This window comes from Narcine bancroftii, chromosome 6 (genome assembly GCF_036971445.1).
Source record: "Narcine bancroftii isolate sNarBan1 chromosome 6, sNarBan1.hap1, whole genome shotgun sequence".
In the NCBI taxonomy this organism is placed as follows: Eukaryota; Metazoa; Chordata; class Chondrichthyes; order Torpediniformes; family Narcinidae; genus Narcine; species Narcine bancroftii.
This window is the reverse complement of record NC_091474.1, coordinates 30,977,112-30,998,079: the sequence shown is the minus strand read 5'-3', so window position 1 is coordinate 30,998,079 and position 20,968 is coordinate 30,977,112.

Here is a 20,968-nt window from a genome sequence, read left to right as displayed (position 1 = left end):
ACTGAATATTTTGTGTAACCTTAAGTTCGATTCTCCCTCTCAAATGAAGAATGAAAAGCTATAGATAGAGTTATATGAAAATTCAGTAGGTCAATTCCTGAATTGAAAAGTGGCAGGGGTGTTATTATTCCACAAGAAAAGATGATACATGCCAAGCTTGCAGTCATTTGAATTTACAAGGACAGATGAAGGGATGATATTTTTCTTGGCTGTGATGTCCAGACTCAGAGGCTACAATTTCAATCAGAGGACAGATATTCAAGGAGATGATGTTTTTTCAGCCAAGGGGTCAGTGGAAGCCCAGCTACTATGTTTTTTTCAAAATAGGAGTCAAAGCTTCTTCACCATTTAGGGAGTCTGGAGATATGGATTTAGTACAAAAAAAGAGGTACCAAACTGAAAGGTCAGTCTTGAACATGATGAGATTGGTGAGCAGGCAATAGGGGCCAGATGGTCTACTCCTATGGTTATTTCTTTTTGTTTTATTTTCTTATGTTTTTAAGGTTATAGTCGATTAATTAATGAGTGATTTCTGAATCCAATCCATTCTTTATATATGGCACTTGTATTGTGTGAACATCAGAACAAATAGACCAGTGGTTCTTAACCTTTTTCTTCCCACTCCCATACCACTTTAAGTCATCCCTATGCCATCGGTGCTCTGTAATTAGTTAGGGATTGCTCAAGGTGGGATGTGAGTGGGAAGGGAAGATTGAGAATCACTGGTCTCGACCCAATTGTTACTGAAATATTTGGCTTGAGGAAAAATTTTCATTGGACCATTTCCTTTGGAGTTATGAAACCGTGCACATAACAAGTCAATTAGGTATGATTAAAACAGTGGTTTTCAAACATTTTCTTTCTACCCACATGCCACCTTAAGCCATCCCTTACTAATCACAGAGCACCGATGGCATAGGGAATACTTAAAGTGATATGTGAATGGAAAGAAAAAAGGTTGAGAACCACTGAAATAGACTGACAAGCCAGTAACTAGTTGATAGCTGTTATTAGAGTTAAACTTGAAAGTCTGCAGATACAGTGATAGTTGTTTAATACACAAAAATGCTGAAGAAACTCAGCAGGTCATGCAGCATTCTTCATGGTAAAGGTGCATAACCAAAGTTTCGGGCCTGAGCCCTTCATCAAGGTACAAGCAAAAAGCAGGCAGGTGTCTGAATAAAATGGTGGGGATGGTGTAGAGGAAGGATCACAGGACCAGAGACAAGAGGTCATCTATCGATGGCTATGGGTAGGAGGGCAGAAGGGAAAAAAGCTAGGAAGTGATGGGTGAGGGGACATTTCTCTGAAAAAGTATGTAATGAAGATGAAGAATGTTTTAGAATATTTTCAATAATGCATCAGCTTATCTGAAATTCATTAAAAATATTGAAGCTGTTTCACCTATTTTTATAATTATTTTGGAAGCTTTTGGTGGTGTACCTGGAAAGGAAAAATCAATGATGCATATGCTTATTAAGGGGCAGTAAAGTATTTAAGCCAAGCAAAAGAAATGAGTCATTCAATATCATTTGTAAATGATCCCAAGGTTTACACCCATCTATGAAGTTTGCGTGACAATTTGCACCTATTTTTCTTGTTTCTCATTAGTTATCAATGGGTGTAAAGAAACAGAGAATCGACTTAAACAAGTGGAGCTCGAGAAACTGTTAAATGTCAAAATAGTATATACTCCTCATCTCAGCAAATTAAACCTACAAGCAATCTCACCATCATTCATGCCAGTTAAGGAAAACATTTTAAAGTGCATGCAACTTAAATTGATTTTAATCTTCGATGTGGCACACTGAGAATGTAAGACTACATTCAAAGAATCAGGAATTGTGGTGCAGCTCTCAGGGATGACAGCTTGAAAATATTGCTCAATAAACTGCAAACATAAACTAGCTCATGATTTTGCTTCCAACCGCACCTAAAGTTTTAGTTTCATTTCACACCCACTCTGAAGCAGCATTTTATTTTTAAATTCAAGTAATTTTATTTAATAATTTCCTGGTTGAACATTGCACAGTAGGCACTGAATGGTCTTTACACAATGATCTATAATTTTCGTACTGAAATGCTCATTTTATGCTGAGTAAATGCAATTTTATAGTGTTATATTTGTTGTTTATAGTTTTAAAATACTATGGAAGAGTAGAGGGAATGAATACTAATATTTCAGCATGAATTGAATGATTTTGTTTATAGAATTACATAGCAAGAATACAGATGTTTTCCATTAATTAATTCAACCAGCATACTTGAAATACCATGATTATATTTAACAAAACGTTTCTTTCATTTCAGGGATAAAATGTGGATTCTCATAATTTTAAAAATATGTAAATGTATTCTCTTCCTGTGCTATTTGGACTTTCCCAGTTTGTTTACTAATGCTATTTTCCAGCCTTCCTTTCTTGATATCTATCCACCCCATGATATGATATGCTGCAGTACCAGACACCAACCCACCCATGTTTCAGAATATTTCCAAAATAAAACGAGGCAGGCTCTTTTATGTAAAGCCAGTGACACTATGTTAAATCAAGTAGAAACATGATAATCAAGCATATTTGTGAACAATAGCCTGAATTGCTTTGAAATTAACAATCATTTATTCACCACCAGGCTTTTTGTATTATGACTATATATTAAACCATCATTCATAAACGTATTCAACATATTGGAGTTGATCTGACAAATTTGAAATCTGGGCAATAATGCAGTGGACATAAAGATTTATATCTTAATTCATAATGTGGCAATATTACATTATATTTAGCCACTGGATCAGTGGGAAATGTATTATACAATTGTTTATATATCTCAAGAATAATATTTCATGTGTTATTCAAACATCCAAAAGCACATAGATGAAGCCATAGAAAAGCGCTGTGTGATCTAACATCTAATTACTTCTAAAATTCACCGCTGAGGTGACACTGCCCCTCAACTTAATTCCTTGAGTTGAATCTTCCTCAGACTTGCCCTGTTTTATTACATAACGCAAAGCAATTCCACTCTGATTGCCTGTCCTTGCTACTTTCATTGGTCCTTTTGTCATACAACTTTGTCAAGGATCGCTGGCCACATCCGAGTCTTTAGTTCCCATTGCCACCAACAAGTTGGTCAGCCTGCATAACCTCAGAAAGTATAGCTTGCCTTCAGACATATTGACATTTTGGGCCTGAGCCCTTCTTCAATTGAGGTCACTGTGGGAGCTGGTGGGTTTATAGAGGAGGTGTGTCAAGAGTTTGTCTCCTGAGCTGGAGACAGAGTGATCGAGGAAAGAGAGAGTGTTGCTAGTAATTGACAAATTGTATTTGAGGAAAGGTGGAAGTTACAGCAAAGAGGATGAAGTTATCGAGCTCATTGTGGGTACATGAGGCAGGACAAAAGTAGTTATCGATATAGCGGAGAAAGAGTTGAGAGGCCTTGCCTGTGTAGACTTGTAGCATGGATTCCTCCACATAGCAGACAATGCTGGGGCCCATGCAGGTACCCATGGGTACTTGAAGAAAGTACAATGAGTCAAAGGAGAAATTATTGAGGGTGAAGACAAGTTCTGCCAACTGGAGGAGGTGGTGGTGGTGGTGAAGAGGGACTGGTTGGTTATATTATCCAGAAAGAATTCAGGGGCCTTCATTATGGGGAATGAAGATTGGATATCCATGGTAAATATGAGGCAATTGAGCTCAGGGAACTGGAAGTTGTTGATGTAATGGAGGGCGTATGAAGTGTGCCAGATGTAGGTGGAGAGAGACTAGACCGGGGGGACAAAACAGAGTCAAGGTAAGCAGAGACCAATTCGGTAGGGCAGGAGCATGCAGACACGTCGGATCTGTTGGGACAATTGGGTTTGTGGATCTTGGGTAGGAGGTAGAAATGTGCAGTGCGGGGTTGGGAAACAATAAGGTTGCAGGCTGTGCCAGGGAGGTTCTGGAAGTGATGAGTTCAGAGATGGTGCGTGGTACAGTGGTTTGATGAGTTTTGGTGGGGTCCTGTTAAAGTGCTAAGTAAGAAGAGATGTCTGCGATTTGTCTGGCTTTGGCCAGATAGAGGACAGTATGCCAGACCACAACAGCACCACCCTTGTCTGCAGGTTTGATGGTGAGGTTCAGATTGGTATGGACAGAATGGAGGGCCAGGTATTCTGAGGGGGTGAAACTGAAATGAGTTAGGGGAGTAGTGAAGTTGAGATGGTTGATGTCACAGCGGCAGTTGGAAAGATAAAGGTCCAGAGCAGGTAGAAGATTGGAACAAGATGTCTAGGAGGAGGAAAACATTTTAAAGCAGGAGGAAGGATCTGTAGTGGGGAGTGGGGAATTATGGTTGTGGAGACAGAGCCAATGGAAGAAAAGTTCAACATCATGGTGTGCGCAAAACTCATTAAGGTGTGGGAAAAGGGGGACGATGGTGAGGCCTCTACTGAGGATAGAGCATTCAGTTTCTGAAAGGGCAAGGTCAGAAGGGATGGTGAACACCAAGAAGATGTTAGGGGGAAGTTCAATGGGGTGGAGGGTGTTGGGAAGGGGAGGAGGATAGGGTGGATCATGAGGTGGAGGTTAGGAAGGGTCCAAGGGAGGATGGGGAGGATTGGAAAGTCAAAGGGTGGAGAGAGAGAGAGGCCCATGTGCTCCCGTAGCCAGGGTGGGAGTTTTCAATGGAGGATCAGTCCTGTAAGTTGCAGGGCCAAGGTGGAAACCCACATCTGAAGCTCAGTTCTGTTGGTCACCGAGTTCAAGGTGAAAGTTCATATTGGAGGCTCAATCCTGTAGGTCACCGGGGCCGAAATGGAGACCCATGTGTGAAGCCCAGTCCTATGGGCCAGTGGGTTCAGGGTGAAAGTTCATATCAGAGGCACGGTCCTGTAGGTCACCAGGTCCAAGTTGGAGACCAGTGTCAGGAGCTCAGTCCTGTAAACCGCCAAGGCCAAAGTGGAGTCTCAGGTGCGGGGGCGTCCCTGAGGCATCGGTCTCCATGGATGCAAGCTTCCTTGATGGATGTCAGGTGTGCTTAGAATCGACAGTTGAATGCATGGATTCGACAGAGGATGAAGTTTTGAAGATGGCAGATCGTGGAGCGTGAGGTACGGAGCTGAGGGAGCGAGGGTCTGCTGGTACCTGTGCATTGCCCTTCTATATTAGATCCATCACCCAGCACTTGGTCTAGGCACATCTTAAATGCTGTCAGCACACCAGCAACGACCACACACTCCAGCAGTGCATTCCAGGTACTTACCACTTCCTAGGTGAAGTAGCAAACTCTCATATTCCCTCTTCCTAAACCCATGTCCACTAGTTTTATCCACATTACACATATCATTTCATCCAAGGTACTCCACATTTTAATCAAACAGATTATATTGGATTGATATTACAAAATCTAAACCCACTACCAAGAAAGAAACTGTTTGGCCAAAAAAAAGGAAAGAAAGACAGAATTCTTATCAGAGAGATAAATTATCTCATTAATCAACAGTTCTACCTTCATAATAAATCAAAGATTATAAAAGCAATTCAAAAAGGGTCCCCACAGTGTTTGAAAATTTACATTCAAGTCAGAAATTAAATATCTAATCTTCTCATGACCATTGAACATGATTAGGTGAAGTAACGTCCCGCCATCTGAGCAACACCACCCACGTAGCCATAAGATAAATAAAAGCTAATACATGTAGGTCAGATGTCATTAATGTTACGTCCCTCTCTGCAACAATACCAGATATCAGGGCCAAGGATTGAGATTTTTGATTGGGGAAAAGCTAGATTTGAGGAGATGCGAAAGGACTTGCAGGGTGTGCATTGGGACAATTTGTTTTATGGGCAGGATGTAGTAGAGAGATGGAAGTCTTTTAAAGATCAGATTTTGAGAGTGCAAAAGCTTTATGTTCCTGTTAGGTTAAAAGGAGGGGCAAAAGGTTTGAGAGAGCCGTGGTTTTCAAGGAATATTGGAAACTTGGTTCGAAGAAAAAGGGAGGCGTACATTAGATATAAGAAGCATGGAGTTAAGGAGATGTTTGAAAGATACATTGAATGTAAGAGGAATCTTAAGAGAGGAATTAGGAAAGCTAAAAGAAGGTACGAGAAAACTATGGCAAGCAGGGTGAAAACTAATCCAAAAGAGTTCTACAAATATGTTAATGGTAAGAGGAAAGCTAGAGACAAAATTGGTCCCTTAGAAAATCAGAGCGGAAAACTGTGTGTGGAGCCTAGAGAAATTGGGGAGATATTGAACAGTTTCTTTTCTTCGGTATTCACTAAGGAGAAGGATATTGGGAGATGTGAGATAAAAAAAGCAAATTGGGTAAATATGGGGAATATAGAGATTACAAAAGGTGTAGTTTTAAGGCTTTTGAAGAATATAAAGGTGGATAAGTCTCCGGGACCAGACGGGATCTTCCCCAGGACATTGAGAGAAGTGAAGGAGGAAATAGCAGAGGCTCTGGCGGTAATTTTCCAAATGTCATTAGATATGGGGATAGTGCCGGAGGATTGGTGCATTGCGCATGTGGTTCCGTTATTTAAAAAGGGTTCAAGGAGGAAGCCTGGCAACTATCGGCCTGTACGTTTGACGTCTGTGGTAGGTAAATTAATGGAGAAAATTCTTAGAGATAGTACTTATAAACATCAGGATAGACAGGGTCTGATCAGGAGCACTCAACATGGATTTGTGGGAGGAAGGTCATGTTTGACCAATCTGATTGAATTTTTTGAAGAGGTGACTAGGAATGTGGATGAGGGTAGCGCAGTGGATGTTGTCTATATGGACTTCAGTAAGGCCTTTGATAAGGTACCACTTGGAAGGTTAGTTAGGAAGGTGCAGTCTTTAGGTATAAATTTTAAGATAGTCAAATGGATTGAACATTGGCTGAAAGGGAGAGGTCAGAGAGTGGTAGTGGATAATTGTCTGTCAGGTTGGAGGCCGGTGACCAGTGGTGTGCCTCAAGGATCTGTATTGGGCCCATTGTTGTTCGTTATATACATTAATGATCTAGATGATGGGGTGGTAAATTGGATTAGTAAATATGCAGACGATACTAAGATAGGTGGAATAGTGGATAATGAAGAAGGTTTTCAAGGATTCCAGAGGGATTTGGGCTGCTTAGAAAAGAGGGCTGAAAAATGGCAGATGGAATTTAATGCTGATAAGTGTGAGGTGCTTCATTTTGGTAAGAAGAATCAGAATAGGACATACGTGGTAAATGGGAGAGCATTGAGGAATACAGAAGAGCAGAAAGATTTAGGAGTAACGGTACATCGTTCCCTGAAGGTAGAAACTCACGTGAATAGGGTGGTGAAGAAGGCTTTTAGTATGCTGGCCTTTATCAATCATTGCATGGAATATAGGAGTTGGGAGGTGATGTTGAGATTGTAGAAGACGTTGGTGCGGCCTAATTTGGAGTTCTGTGTGCAGTTCTGGTCGCCTAATTATAGGAAGGATATAAACAGAGTGGAGAGAGTGCAGAGAAGGTTTACCAGAATGTTATCTGGGTTTAAGCATCTAGAGTATAGGGAGATATTGGACAGATTAGGTCTTTATTCTTTGGAGCGTAGAAGGTTGAGAGGGGATTTGATAGAAGTATTTAAGATTATGAAAGGGATAGACAGAGTGGATATGGATAGACTATTTCCGTTAAGAGGAGGAAAGATTAAAACAAGAGGACATGAGTTAAGAATTAAGGGGCAGAGGTTTAGAGGTAACATGAGGGGGAACTTCTTTACTCAGAGAGTGGTAGCCGTGTGGAATGATCTTCCGGGAGAAATAGTGGCGGCGGAGTCAATTGTATTATTTAAGAAAAGGTTGGACAGGTATATGGATGAGAAGAAGATGGAGGGTTATGGGCATTGTGCAGGGAGGTGGGACTAGAAAGGGGTGTTTGGTTCGGTGCAGACTAGAAGAGCCTAATGGCCTGTTTCCGTGCTGTAATTGTTATGTTATATATGTTATGTTATAAAGAAGTTAAGGGATTTGGTTTAAAATTAAATGTTTAAAAGTGCAAAGAAAGTTTGAAATACTCAGTCCAATATTTCTCAAGACTCTGGTGTGTCCAGCGTATGAATTAATGAGCATCTCCATTGAGGGATTTATCACAATGAGGAGATACATCCACATAAAAATGAGATCGTTTGACTTTGGACATGTGAACCCGATGGACTATTTTAAATTGTAGGCAGGAATGGCGGGCACATAAAGAAGAGGTATTAACCAATTTAAAAATTACATTCCAAGTTTCTTCAGGAATTAAAAGCTGTAGGTCCTGCTCCCATGGTTTTTAAATTTTATTTGAGGGAGCCTCTCTCATTCCCAACAGCATATCATAAATGTTAGATATTGAACCATTACAGATAGGAATTGGAACTTCAACTAACATCATCTTTAATACAGCTGAAAATAGTTCATAGATCTTATATGTCTAAAGATAAACTAGCTCTCATCTTTCCTAATACAAGTTCTACTTGTGATAGATGCAATACTGAGGTGACTTCATTGACTCATGTGTTTTGGTCAGGGCCAGTGCTTTTAAAAAAAATTTTTAAATTGGTAAGATTTTTAAAAGTCTATCAATGATTCTGGTTATTCAATTACAACCTAACCCCTTAACTACTCTTTTTGAAATTACAGATGTAGGTTATTTACCTACCTCTGCATATCGAGTAATAGCTTTTTCTACACTATTAGCTAGAAGACCCATTTTACTTAAATGGAAAGTGATTCTCCTACATTATTTCAATGGCTTTCTCATGGTATGTCTTTCATAAATCTAGAAAAAAAATCAGAATTGGTACTTTAGATACAACTACTACATTTGAAGAAACATGGAAACCATTTATTGAAAACTTTCATGGAATATTACTGGCATTATTCCATGAAATAATTCTTCCTTTCCAGATGTAATATAATTATTGAGGTTTTTGTTATCTGTAGGTGTGGACTGGAGCTATGTTTGAAACTGTTTGAGATAGGCCGCTCAATTGTTTATTTTATTTCATTATACACACACACACACACACACACACACACACACACACACACACACACACACACACACCATATATAAAAGTAGATTAGTTGTTTTTTAAATTCATGATATAAGTATTTATTTATCTCTGTTTTCTTTGTTAGGAGAATTATTTCTAATATGTCACATTTTCACTCTGTAGAATTTATATATGATACATACTAAGTAGACTTGGACATAACATTTTAATTGTATTATTTCTATTCTCCTTCTGCTATGCATATTATAAAATGTTAATAAAAAGATTGAAAAAGAAAGAAAGATTGTAAATTAAAAATCACATCAAGTACAACCTGTCTAAACTGCGTTCTCCTGTCCTCAGTGCAAAACATGCAGACACACAACCAGACAATACACACATACATACTGACAAACAATACATATGCAGGACAAGTATTGATATGAACAAGTAAATAAATATTGTTTCATGAATATGAGAGTCTCAATGGTGAGTGTGAGCAGTTCCTTTGGTCTTTCAGCATTCTCACTGCCTGTGGGAAGAGGCTATTTATCAGCCTGGTGGTACTGGCTCTGACACCCTATATCTTTCCCACAATGGGACCAGCCAAAAGATGCTGTATGCAGGAGTGGAAAGGGTCCTCAGTGATTTTGTGTGCTCTTTTCAGACAACAGTTCCAGTAGATCATGTCAATATGGGTGGGTGGGGGGGTGGAACTCCAGTGATCCTTTCTACCACTCATGGTCCCATGGATTGACCTCCAATCCATTCTCTGAAAAAACCATACCACACTGTGATGTAACCAGCTCCCATTAGAAGGCTGACATCATGGTGGGTGGTTGCCTTGCCCGCTTCAGTCTTTTCAGGAAGTGCAGTTGCTGTTGCTTCTTCCTGACAAGAGAGGAGATGAGTTAAGTGAACTCCAAGGAACTTGGTGCTCTCCACTCTCTCCACCACAGAGTTGTTGACGTGTAGTGGAAGATGGTCATTCTTGCTCCTCCTGAAATCCACGATCATTTCCTTCATCTTGTCCATGTTGAGACTCAGTTTATTACTCTTGCACCATATCACAAGATTTTCCACCTCTTCTCTGAGGTGCAACTCATCGTTGTTGCTGATGAGTCTGACTACTGTTGTGTCGTCTGCAAACTTGATGATATTGCTGGAGCTGGATCTGGCCGTACAGTCATGGGTCAGAAGCACGAACAAGAGTGGGCTGAGCATACACCCCTGACTTGTGCAAGTGCTCAGTGTAACAGTGCTCAATGTTCTGCTACTATCCTGGACAGGGATTGGTCTTTCCGTTAGGAAGTCCAGAATCCTGTTACAGAGAGGGGTGCTGAGTCCCAGCGAGGACAGCTTCTCCACCTGCCTCTGGGGAATGATCACATTCAATGCTGAGCTGAAGTCTATGAACAGCAGCCTGGCGTATGAAGTGTCGTTCTCTAGGCAGGTCAGGATGGAGTGAAGGGACAAGCCTATAGCATTGTGTGTGGAATGGTTTCTTTTATAATGGAATTGAAATGGTTCCTTTGTCTCTGGGAAGTATGCTTTGATGTGTTCCATCACCAGACACTCAAAGCATTTCATAATGGTAGAGGTTAGTGCTGTAGGGAGGTAGTTATTGAGGCCTATTATTATCACTCTCTTGGGTACCAGAATGATGGTGGCTATCTTGAACCCTGAGGGAATGATGTACTACTTCAATGAGATGTTTAAGATGTGTGAAGACCTCCATCAATTGGTCTGCGCAGTCCTTCAGTAATCGACTAGGTATGGTCCTGCCGTCTTGAGTGGGTTCACCTTGAATAAGGTTCTCCTTACCTCAGCCACCACTATGCAAGGAACCCATTCAGTGGGGGACATGGAGCTTTCTTTAGCATCATCCCATTGTTCTCATCAAACTGCACATAGATGTTCAGTCTGTCTAACCTATTATCTACCTGATCTATCCACATCATAGTTTTGCTTTTACTTCTGGCAGATCACCCCTCAACCTCTTATGATCCAGGGAAAACAAACCCACCCTATAGTTTCCCCTAATGCAGCCAATAACTATCTGTTTCACTTTCATTTACAATGCAGTAGAATCCAAAGCTGATTCAAACCATTGAAACCTGTGTTGCCTAATTACACCCAATTAACCAACAGGAAGGTGGGAGAAAACGGAGCACCTGGAAAAACCCACAAAGGTCACAGGGAGAATGTACAAACTTCTTACAGACAGTGGTGGATTTGAATCAAGGTCACTGGTGCTGTTATAGTGTTGCACTATCTGCTACACTAATCAGGTGATCAAGCAGTGGCTGGAAACCTCGTTCAGTTTTATAGCTTAAAGGGTTTTGCAATCCTTTGGTCAGGGTGAGCAACATTGCTCTAGGCTCTCTCACATTAGGGTGAGGTCCTGGAATTTGAGCAGAATCACAGTGAAGTTCTGATGTACAGGAGTATTGAGACAACACACAGTTAAGGAAAACCAAAGGTGCAAGGAAGAATCTGTGCAGAATATCTTTTGGGTAGGATCATAGAACAAAGGTACAATGAAAGCCTAGTACACTGATTCCTGGGCAGGTTCACAAGGAGAGATTGAATATAAGATTCTCTGGTGTGCAAGCAACTGAGAGATGATCCAGTTCAAACATACTAAATGACTCAGTTTGAAATGGTAGTTGCAGAGTCCCTTCCTCATTGATGATGGCTCTAACAGTAGCCTCAGAATAAGGAAGTTTTGTGCTGAGAAAATTAATTTCTTCACAGAGAATTGCAAATTCTGTATCTATAAGTGCCAAGCCAGCATATTCAAGAATTAAATTGATTCCCTTCATTACCAAAATTAATAAAAGACAAAAGGTTACTGTACAAAGGAAGATCATACACAATTTTTTGGAACAGTGAAGCAACAGACCAGATGGCCTATAAGACCAGCCATAGTGCATATTTCTTATTTTTATTGTGCTCTATCAGTCGGAATATGAACCTTTGTCCCATTCAGCAGATAAAATGCCCAAAGGCATTTTTACCTCCTTATCAGCAGGCTCCAAGCTAGTCTTAGGGTTTCAACCTCAACAGAAATTACAAGCAGCTGCCTAAAAATGTTGCAAGGTGCGCCTGTTTAAAGGTGTTGAAAAGAGGCAAATCCTGCCTAATAAGAATTTTCCCTGTCATTAAACTGAGTGTAAACTACTTGGTGTTTATATCTTTTAAGCGTCAGATCATTTTTGTCTGTTAAATGGAAGAGGGAATGGCATTGTCTGGTGAAATGACAAACCATACTCGATGAACATGAACACAGTGGGTGCAGCAAGAATCTGGATAGAGTATTTTTCTTTTATTGTTCCCACATGCTTCAAGTTAAAAGCACATGCCTCATCTAGTAAGAATATGTTGCTTTATTTGAACAGTATTTTCTCCACCCACAAGCAAACATTTTGTATTGAAATTTATTTGGCACCACTTTAAGATGATTTTGAGTTTCAAGATTTTTTCAATTTTTTTCAATCAATGCCCCTTTTTGGATCCACATCATAAGTTCCTGCATTTGTTGATGTTGGAGCCAGGGAAAATATATTTGCCTTGTAATGTTTGTACAGGTTGGATTTATATCTGACATTGGCAGTTTTAAAAAAAAATGAACTGGAATTTATATTATGCTAAGGTTATCAGATAATAAGTTAAAACGTCAATATTTTCTTTCTCTTTTTTTATATACTATTAGAGGATTTTCCAAAAAAAAGTATATATTTAGAATATGAATTATCCATAAGATTTACAATTTATGTATGTTAGTGATATACAGAATATCTTATTTAGTTTGTGTAACTGTCAATACTATCTTATTGAATTGCAATCTTCTTGTTTGTTTAAGTTCTTTATTAAAATCAATTAAAAAAATTTTAAAATAAAAGTATCATGTCAAATGTATTGATTAATTTGTTTCATGATGTGGATAAAATAGGCAGCTATTTTTAGTTACAGATTCAATTCAGAATTGACAGTGTCCACACTTTCAACCAACCATTTGCACTAATCCTGCATTAATTCAATCTTTCTAATACTCCCTACATTTTTATCAGCTCTTTCAAATTCTAGCCCACACTTACACATTATTACTAGCCAATTAACCAAAAACACGCAGCTTTTTGGGACAAGGGAGGAAATCAATTGGAGGGAAATTCAAGTTGTCACAGAGAGAACATGCAAAATCCTTACAGACAGCACCCATTCCATAAAACAAAATTTTCATATCTCGACAGTTGAAACCGAGTACAGTATTTTGTTACACAATTCTCACTTTACTTGAAAGGGTGACACAGACCCCCAATGACTTTTTTAAAAAAAATTGGGTGTTGACTTTTAAAATCCCTGACTTAAAGGCAGATCTGAGCTGTAATCAGTTATAACTGACTACCCTACATGCCATTGTGTAGGTCAACTCTATACAGGATAAACCCCAGAATGTTGGTTTTGAGCGATACCCTTTGAATGAGATGCCCCCCCCCCACCACCCCAAAAGAATATGGCACTTACCACTAACCAGTGGATGCTGTTAAAAGCAAATCATAATATTTTATTAACAAATTATCATTTAAAGCAGTGGTTCTCAACCTTTTTCTTTCCATTCACTTACCACTTTAACAATCCCTCTGCTATCGGTGATCTATGATTAGTATGGGATTACTTAAGGTGGTATGTGAGTAGGAAGGGAAGGTTGAGAACCACTGCTCTGGACCCAATTGTTTCTGAAATATTTTGCCTGAGAAAAATTGTCATTGGTCCATTTCCTTGGGAGGTATGAAACCATGCACATAATGAGTCAATTAGGTACGATTAAAACAGTGGTTTTCAAACTTTTTCTTTCCACCCATATACCACCTTAAGCAATCCCTTACTAATCACAGAGCACCTATGGCATAGGGAATACTTAAAGTGGTATGTGAGCGGAAAGAAAAAGGTTGATTTAAAAGTTTAAATTTTATTTGTCTATTTTAAAATAATCCACTATGGGTCCTGTAACAGGCCATTTAAAGCATGTACGGAGCTGATAGCCATCAAACTGGGCGGATGGGCCCTGCAATGGAATGCTGAGATTTCACAAATAACTAATGGGGCATGCGTTGAGCCAGCAGGAAAATGGCTGAGGTGTGTGACTTTGTCGTCAAGGTAAGAATTTTTATACACTTTATGTAGGACGACCCCTGATTTTAGGGTGACAATTTTAAAGTTTCAAGGATCATCCTATACAATGGCATATACAGTAGTTATAAGCTTTCAGATTCAGATTTCAGATTTATTGTCAAGAGTGCATACACGACATCATCTACAACCCTTTTCCTGCAGGCAAGGCAGAATTACCACTTATTCGTAGTGCAAAATAAAACATGGAAACAAATAAAGAAATGTAAGCAAACTGCAATACAGAGAGGAATAAAAATCAATAAAGTGAAAAAGTAAAAGTCCTTAAATGAGTCCCTGATTATTGTTGAGGAGTCCGATGGTGGAAGGTTGCATCTGTTCCTGCACCTGGTGGGGCGAGTCTTGTGACACTTGTACCTCTTTCCTGATGGCAGCAGTGAGAAGAGAGTATGTGTCGGGTGGTGTGGGTCCGAGATGATTGCTGCTGCTCTCCAATGGCAGAGTTCCCTGTAGATTTTCTCAATGGTGGGAGGGTTTTTCCTGTCATGTTTTCTTGGGCTGTGTCCACTACCTTTTGCAGGGCTTTACACTTTAGGGTATTAGTGTCCCCATACCAGATAATGATGCAGCAGGTCAGCACACTTTCCACCATACATTTGTCAAAATCTGTCAGGTTTCCAATGATCAGCACCTGTAAATACTTTCATAAAAATCTGCTCCACCTATGGCTGATTTTGCAGTCTCATTTTCAGTTATTGTATGTCACAAATGATTGGATGAGTTATGAAATTATCAGTAAATTCCATTGTGTGGTGAGCAAATTAGGTCAATGTGTTCTACGCTCTCAAAATTGCAAGAAACACAATACATCACAATGCAAAGAGCCCTTTAAGTGTTACTGGTTTATTGGTTTTTCCACTCTGAAGGATAGTTCAAATATCAGAACAGCAGTGATGGTTCTTTTTTACATCAGTGGAATATAGAATGTTGACAAAGCTTGCTAAATTTGGAAAAGATCTCAAATTATAGTTGCTAGCTCCAAACTCCATTTTAAAATTCAACCTATTTCAATAAAACTAGGACAAACATAAGGCTGTGCAAATTAACATTTGGATTGTCAGGAACCTAGTCAGGACAGATGTAAACACATCTTCTGGATTAAATACTACCCAGGGTGACTTTTAATGAAACTAAATGCTTCACCCTGAAGGTTCCAATTGCAGATTCCAGTCAAGATTACATGCTACCCCTGTTTCTCTCCCTCTGTAGATGCTGGCTATCTTGTGGAATGTTTCAAGTGTTTTCTGGAGGGTTTTTCTTTTGGATTTGAGATGACTTGGTCTTTTTGTAATCCTGCAATATTTTATCTGAACATTTACAGACACAATCTTTGGAACCTGAGGGCAAACTACAAAGGGAAGAAGCTATCGATAAGTAAACCATTCATAGATTTTAGGTGGATAATGAAATAAGCTGGTGCATGGGAAAATGCCAACAGATATGAATCAGGATCTGCGAATTGTAGTTGATAGTGGCTAAAGACATTGTTGTCTAGACTCCAAAAGGGATAATACAAAAGGGTATAACATTAAGAAGGGTTATCCTTTCCCTCTATGCAGCATTTTATTTCAATTCAAACGCACAATGTTACAGCCCTGCTCTGAAAATTGGAGTATTATTTTTACAGAGATTAAAGCCAAAAGAAATAATGTAAAGGCACAAGATCAAGTCATATCACAATAGAGAATTTAATTGAATATTTTGTGCAGTTTTGAAATGTGCATTTTGAGAATGATAACTATTGTAGAGACAATAACTAAAATGATCAAACAATACAATAAGAACATGGATTTCCATAGAGTCATGGAACAAAGGGCAATTTTTTGGAGAGAAGAGGGAAAAAATGATAGAAGAGTTCAAATTAATAAAGGAAAGGGATGAAGTAGACCACGTTGTACAGGACAGGAAAAGAAAGGGATGCAGTCAAAGAAGTAAAATTCAAAGAAGGGTAGGAAAACTTGAGCAGAGGTCATCTTGGATCAATTTTAATTAAAGTGGCACAGACATCTCTTCAAGGCTGAATTTGGTAGATTTCAGGGAAATTTCGTTATAAATCCTTGAAATATCGATTAGTAAAACAGTTACAATACTTCTGTGTTGGGAAAATATTGAAGTTGTGAATTTTAACCCCTTGATCCTGAGAAAATGAATAGTTTTCTCTGCCTCTTTTTACTGCCTGTTGGGAATGAGGGCCTGATGAGGGCTCAGACCAGTAACTTTACCCTTTACCTTCTATGGTTGCTGTGTGACTTTCTGAATTGCTCCAGCACATCTGTGATGGTCGTGTTTCATTAAATCAGGTCTCCTGCCTCAAGGGTCTGCTCCTTCACCTTGGTTCATCACTTTCCCATGGTCAATGAACTTTCTTTGTAATGTGCAGGTGTGTAAAATATGACTTCGCGTCTGAGATTTCACTTATTGAAGAACTTTGATCAGCCCATGAAAGACTGGCTAATGAAGGATGGGTATAAAAGTACAGGTCAAAGCAATATGTTGCATTCCTGACTTAAAGCTTTAGTCCTGAATAGCAATGGCTCATGTTACACCTCTACAGATCTCTGATGAGACCACACTTCAGTTCTCGTCGCCTCATTATAGGTATGTGTAAACTATGGAGAGGGTGCAGAGGAGATTTACCAGGATGTTGCATGGATTGGAAAATAAGTCTTAAGAGGTAAGGTTAGCAGAGCTGGGGCTTTTTGAAGCACAGAAGAATGAGAGGAGACATGATAGAGGTCTACAAAATACATAGAAAGGGTAAAAAGCCAGCACCTTTGTCCCATTGCAAGAATAGTAAACACTAGAGGACATTTGCGCAAAGTGAAGGGAGGAAAGTTTTTTTTACACAGAGTGCCTAGAAATCCTTGCTAGGGATGGTGGTAGAGGCTGAAACATTATGGGATTCAAGACCCTCTTAGACAGGCACATGGATGGAAAAAAAATGGAGGGTTACGGGATGGTGAGTATTATTTAGTATTATTTTTTAAGGAATATATGGGTTGGCCTGAACTGTGCTATAGTGTTCTATGTTCTAAGACTTTATCTAGCTCCTGAACCCAGAACATTGGTACACCATATTATCAGGTGGAAGGAATTGCTCTACTTTTCTCACATACTTGGACACTATTTCAACATAGCACTTTTTAGAAAATGCTGCAACTTCAAGCCAACAGTTTATTGTGATGTCTGGCCTGAAGTCACTGATCCAACTTGCAGCTGGACTCCGAGACACACAATTCCATGTAATTGTCTAGTTTAAAGCCTGTCTGTCACGCTCCTGCCTTAAGGTCAGCACATTTGATGAGATAACCAATAGAAAAAATACATTACTTTCAATGTACACAGTATTTTCTTTTCTCTTTCTCTTTCTTCCAGGAATATTCAGCCCCCGTGTATTGGCCTAAACCTACCAAACAAATTGGCTTAAGCGTGGCTCAGCTCTGTTTCACTCTGGGCCTTCCTTTCAACAGAGCTGGGAGCTGGCTTCTGTTCTCCTATCCTCAACAGTGTGGTTCAGGTTGGATGAATATGATGTTGGCTCTAGGGACGGCTGGCTGTTGTTATTGAATATGCGAAAAACCAAATCTTATGTCACTCAGTAAAAAAAAAATTAAGCAGAAATAATTTAATTTGTTGAAGGCTCGCAGTCTGAACATTCTTGATCAATGTTTCAATTTATTGAGGAACGAAACTTCTCTGGGAAGGTCACAGTGGCATGGTGTGGTGTTATAGAGTATTACATCGATAAATGACAGTAAAATTGTTTTCTTTATTGTTGGATCTTGTAAAGGCTTTTGCATAATGGTAAAGTCAGGTTTAGTTCCAGTTTTTGTTTCCCAACATTCAGAATAGACTTCAGGCCGAAGGTGGAGACTAATAAACTAGATGATGTGATGCTGTGTCATTTGTTGATGATTTCATTCATCTTACTTTGGTCTTACAATGGTTGTTCATGACTCATTCATGATCTTGCTTGTTCAATAGGACCAATAATATGGTTGAATTTTTATAGGTTGTTCTATAATTCAGAATTGCTCTTTGCCAAGACATAACATTTTTATTGCAAAGTTTGATGTACAAACTCTTACTCAAAATAGAGCATTTTCATTTCCCACTTGCCACAAAAAAATGATTTTTTTTTGCCTACCTCACTCAATATGACTGAGATTAATTCCATCATATTATTTTGTACTGACTGCTACTGCCATCTATAGATGTGACTAAACACCACCACCATTTAGAGACAGCATTTTATCATCACTAGATGGCATCTGACAGCAAATAATTTACACTGGTCATTTTTATGATACAAAAGTATGTTCATTCAGATGTGAGTAAATAAACAATTGACTGCAATACAAATACTTGGATTTCTTCAATAAGTATCTCCGTGAAGTTGCTGATTAATCAACACTAGTTTAATCACGTCCTTTTTAAATGAACCTCTCGTCACCGTTTGGAAGTTCAGATGTCTCGTGGAGCTGGTGTTGTGGCTAAGAACAGTTCAGGAGCCATTAAGCCATAGCTTGAGAGCAGAAATGTTATTGGGAGAGGTGAAGGTACAAGGACATATGAGGACACCCACCCATCTGCTGTATAATTGTTGAATTTAACCGGTGAATATAATGGCATCTGGAAATTAGCTTGTGTCCCAAGATTCCACCTACAGTTCCCTTTTCTATTGGAGTTAGTCAGAATTCTAGAGCATGGAAACAGGCCCTTCAACCCAACCTGTCCATGCCAACCAACCTTGCCCTATTTATCTGCGTTCACCCCATATCCCTCTAAATCTTTCCTCTCCATGTACCTGTCTGGTTGTCTTTGGAACATCACAATTGTCTCCAATCTAATATTTCCTCTGGCAGTTCATTCCAAATACCTTTCTGTTTTGGTCACTCACCTTTAGATCTAGGATCACTAGTTTAAGATTATCCTGTTCTGAAGAAAGGCCATGAATATTTTCCATGTCCCTAATGATAAAGCCTCAGATATTCCAGGGAGAAAGCCCAGCCTAGCCAGCCTCTCCCTAGAATTCATACTCACTAGTTCCAGTAACATTCTCCTGAATATTTTCTCCACCTTTTCCAACATAATGATATCTTTCCTATAGCTGAGCAACCAAACTATGCAATATTCCAATTGTAGTGTCACTAACACCTTGTAAAATTGTAACATGATGCCCTTGTTCTGATGCTCAATGCTCTAACTGATGAATGCAAGTGTGTCAAATGCCCATTTTACCATTGTGTGTACCCGCGTTGCCACTTTCATGGAAAAATGTAACTGTACTCTTTGTTCTACAATGCTCTCCTGTGCCCAACCAGTGACCATCTGTCTCCCACCATCAAGCCAATTCTATATCCAATTGGCCAGTTCGCTTTGGATCTCGTGCAGTATAAAATTCCAGATCAGTCTACCATACAGGATATTGACAAAGGGCTTGCTAAGGTCCACATAGACAACATCTACCACCCTGCCCTCATTTATGTTCTTGGCCAACTTTTCAAAAAACTCAAATAAAATTCTTGAGACACAAGTTCCCCCACACAAAACCATGCGGACTATCCCTATTCAGACTTTGCCTTTCCAAATGCAGGTAGATCTTATCTCTCAAAATTCCCTCCAATAATTTAGCCATTACTAACACTGCCTGTAGTTCCCTAGTTTAACATTTCAGCTTTTTCTTTGGTGCAGGACTTGACCCTAAACATGGATCTTTTGTGTCCATAGGTGCTGATTAACCTGCTAACCCTAACCCTAAGCATTCTGATTATTGTTCCATTCTATTCACTTTCCCCCAACAAGAATAAACAGGACTCTTGAAAGATTACTATTAATGCCTCCACAATCTCTTCAGTGTTGACTTCATATTGTGGCCAAGCAGATGCCATCATTGTCTATAACTGAGGGCCTTTGGTAAATTGAGAATTGAACTGGGCTTGTGTTTTCAGGCTAACCCAATTCAAAAGAAACTATCTTGTTTATCTAGTTGTTGAGAAGCTTTACAGTCACAACAGTCGTCCAGCAGCCTTTAGACCATTCCTCGTAGACCTGGGAAACAAAAAAAAAGCACTAAAGATTTAATGATCGAGGTAACGGCTGAAAGAAATCTATCTATAGCTAAATTACAAGTGGTGGTGACACCTTCCATTGCTGGAATGGTGACTCCTTCTGTTGCCATGGATGGCTAAGAAAGGACAAAAGGTAGAATATACTGTTGCAGTGCAAAGGTCCTGTTCTCCAATCAATATCACATTTAGAGTAATTTTATGCCTTGTCAATTCCTAACCCTTTTAGTGTCATTAATGACCAAAGACGTAAAGTCCTCAATGATAGTAGAATCCATTCCATTTGACTCCATCACTAGTCACCGTACTGGAATTGATCTAGCAGACATAGAATCCAAAGAACATAATTTTGTATATAGCATATCTTTAAATATCCTGAATTTATTATTGACAAATGGCTAAGCCAATATGACATACTTGATTAAACAATGTGTGACTTCGTTACAGTATAATGCTTCCATATAAAAATTAAAAACTAAGTTCTGAGTATGCAGTGCTGTTTTTGCCAATAGACAGCTGGAGTACTGTCATAGAAATCAAAGGATACGAATGAGCTGTTACTCTGCCGAAGAGTAATTGCCAGTTTATTTTTTATTCTTTTTCGGTTATACTTCCCACAGTGACCATTTCAGAGACTCATGTTTTATGTACAAATTGTGTATAAAAATCATCTTGCATAAGCTAGACCATCCTCCTGATAATTCCAGGCAGCTGTTACCAGGA